Source organism: Gobio gobio, assembly GCF_949357685.1.
Source record: "Gobio gobio genome assembly, chromosome: 22".
NCBI lineage: Eukaryota > Metazoa > Chordata > Actinopteri > Cypriniformes > Gobionidae > Gobio > Gobio gobio.
The window spans coordinates 33,318,452-33,322,213 of record NC_137118.1 but is presented as its reverse complement, the minus strand read 5'-3'; positions in this window follow the sequence as shown (position 1 = coordinate 33,322,213).

Here is a 3,762-nt window from a genome sequence, read left to right as displayed (position 1 = left end):
AAACCATCAGGCATGTTCATTAAACTCTCCCATAATTCCAAAGGTAAAACTAAGATTACCTACTTGTCTTAACAAACATCAGGTACGTTCAAAGCTTTTAAGGTTGATCTTCCATTTACACCGATATTCCGATAGAAGCCATGTTTTATAAGCCTTTCGGCTTCATGTGTCCAGGGAAATTCACTTTAGAAACTAATCAGTTTGATTCTACTCTCGGTCTTTCCTGTTCTGATCGTCACTTCTCACCCAATTTCTTTATTCTTTTACTTAAGCATTCTAGAATGACTTTAAAGGTTCTGGTATCACATGAACAATTTCTAAGATGAAGAATAATTACTGTCCCTTCACTTCTAAGGTTAAAAATCTTCACGTTCATCCTAAGACTTCTGACCACTCCCCCCTATTTTTATCTAATGGAGCACCTCTCTCTAAGGCCTGGTTCAGACCCACTTTTATACTGACTTAAAAGCTGCAGTTTACCTCCTTCTCTTCATATCAGACTTTCTACAGCTACGACAGCGGAAATTCTAGGCCAGCATTTAAGCTAACGGGAAGATGATGTTCTTCTGCATTCAAGTCTTATATAAGACAGATTCTAAAATCATCCTTGAAGCTCAGCAAGCTCTCCAGTAATGGTTCTGGTAAATCCCTATGCAACTACTGGTGGTGGTGTTCCGGCCAATTCGGCTCGGTACGTTATGATAGCATGGTCTTTCTACTATATCAAAGATGGCGTATGGCCCTGCGGCCTTGTCTCTGTGGTCTAGCAGACTGTGTGGCCCTGCGGCCTTGTCTCTGTGGTTTATACATGTTTAAATAAATAAAAATAAAAAAATATATGTAAAAACCTGTTACATTTATGCAGCAACAGATATGAATTGCTCATGTGTAGTACTCCTCTACAAATTATAACTTCAAGTTCTGTTTTATCATGAATTGACCTTTTTAGCCATCAGCAGGCGGCGTTCCATGTTCACGCTTAACATGTTAACTCTTATTCTTCTTCTTTGTAGGAACTCCAGGACACAAGACCGGTGGGTCTATTTTATTTGCCTTTTTTCGTGTGGCCCTGCGGCCCTGCGGCCTTGTCTCTGTGGTCTAGCAGACCGTGTGGCCCTGCGGCCTTGTCTCTGTGGTCTAGCAGACCGTGTGGCCCTGCGGCCTTGTCTCTGTGGTCTATCAGGCCGTGTGGCCCGGCGGCCTTGTCTCTGTGGCCCTGCGGCCTTGTCTCGTGGTCTAGCAGACCGTGTGGCCCGGCGGCCTTGTCTCTGTGGCCCGGCGGCCTTGTCTCTGTGGCCCTGCGGCCTTGTCCTTGTGGCCCTGCGGCCTTGTCTCTGTGGTCTAACAGACCGCGCGGCCCTGCGGCCTTGTCTCTGTGGTCTAGCAGACCGCGCGGCCCTGCGGCCTTGTCTCTGTGGTCTACCAGACCGTGTGGCCCAGCGGCCTTGTCTCTGTGGTCTATCAGGCCGTGTGGCCCGGCGGCCTTGTCTCTGTGGCCCTGCGGCCTTGTCTTTGTGGCCCTGCGGCCTTGTCTCTGCGGTCTAACAGACCGCGCGGCCCTGCGGCCTTGTTTCTGTGGTCTAGCAGACCGCGCGGCCCTGCGGCCTTGTCTCTGTGGTTTATACGTGTTTCTTAAAAAAAAAAAAAAAAAAAAAAAACACCCATCAGCAGGCGGTGTCCCATGTTCACGCTTAACATGTTAACTCTTGTTTTTCTCCTTTGTAGGAACTTCAGGATACAAGACCGGTGGGTCTATTTTATTTACCATTTTTGGGGGATAGGATAGGCTCCGTCCAGGTGGAAGCATTCTTCCACTTATTTTTGGGGGTTGGCTGCGCCTCTGCCTTCGTCTTCAGGCAGGATATGCAGAGTCCGGACCCTCAGATTGCTAGCTACGGACGGGGCCTATGCCAATATACTTTATTGCTTGCTGGGTTGTTAATAAATGGATTATTGTCACAGTATTTAATCTCCCGAGTCTTTCTGGCAGAAATGGAAGCTTTAGCATAAGTTCTGCCGGGAAGACTTAATTGTCATGTCACTTTAATTTTATCTATCCAATCACATGCTAAATACCTGGGTATAAAAGATCGGTACTTACGCATGTTTGAGTTCGCAGATGCTGACGCTCCAATTCACCGCCATCCTCCCCACCACCTCCAAGTTAAATCCTTCCCTACATCCACCACCAGGATGGTCCCTTCCATACCTCACGGGGGTCGGCTGCGCCTCTGCCTTCGTCTTCAGGCAGGATATGCAGAGTCCGGACCCTCAGATTGCTAGCTTCGGACGGGGCCTATGCCAATATACTTTATTGCTTGCTGGGTTGTTAATAAATGGATTATTGTCACAGTATTTAATCTCCCGAGTCTTTCTGGCAGAACTACAGCTCATGATAGAAGTCATTTATATTTAGGTAAATTGGCTCAACAGCTACTGAAGCTATAATATAAAATTTTCAAGCCACAGATCAGGGAGCAGCATGCAAGCTTTTCTTAAGGATGGCTCGAGCATGGGGCCAGAGATAGCGTTCATAAGCGGCTGAAGACCATTACCTCATGGTCTTCAATGTAGAGACAGGAGTGGAGGAAGCTGCAGTTGTAGCAGCCCCTATGTGCAGAGAATGAGCCGTATAACATTCTGAAGGAAGCTTGCAGTATTGGCAGAGCAGGCGGAGACTGGAGGCAAGCCAGGCTCTGGACATGGGCTTTCACTCCTCCCTGGCAAATAATGGGTCCTGCTGACCAGCTTGTGGACGGCTCCTCAGGTAGGTCAACATAACAGAGTTAGATTCAGAGATAAAAACAACTGTTCATCCCCTTTTCCTATCAGTTTAGTGTGCTTAGAATCAGTGCTCGAAGTGGGGCGATACTCACCGGTATGCAGTACCGGCACTTCTATATTTTACTCTTAAATGTACCTGCACTTTTTCTTGCGTACCGCTACTTCTCACTTTATAACGGATCAATTGTCTGTGCAATTTGACTGTGACTGAAGCCGAATTGTTTAATTAAGTGGCGTGCAAATCTCTGTAGGTACGTTCACCAGTCCGCTCCAAAAGTGTTAAGATTTGCACAAGCCATTCCTATGCGACGCTGATGATAAAATATGTGACCCATTTGAATTCTATTGAGAATGTAGTAAAACACTATGGAGACAGTCGAACATGATCGAAAAAAAGCCACTAAAATGAATGATGAAAAGAGGGGAAAACATCATCCTGCAAGCTTTTTAAACTCATGATGACCAGATTTACTAGAATTTATCACTGTGGCGTGGTTGACAAGCGAGAGACATGAGAGGACTCGAGACCGGTGTGCCTCGCAGGTGACGCTCCTTCTCAATCATGCACACCGATCTCACTCGCTCCTCCCATGTCTCTCGCTCGTCAACCTCGCCACAATCACGTTCTATTGTATTTATTGTGGTAAATTTTGACTAGTTGTAGAATTTATAATAGGTCAGTTAAGGGAATAGATTTTTTCACTAAAGATGTATATTATACCTGTGGCATGTTGTAGCTATTTTTCATAACAAATGCTATAGATTAAAAAAAAGAATGAAAAAAGTTAACATTGGCCTGCATGGTGATGAGGAGCCATGCCCTTATTGTAACAAATGCTATAGTTAAACAATTACAATAACTATATGTTAGTTTTAAGGCTGAGTAGCCTACAAGTTAGAAAGAGCTTTAAAATATGGACCTTCTTGAATTTTGGCCACGCCCCCCCAACAAAGCCCAGCCCCCTTTGGTGAGTACCG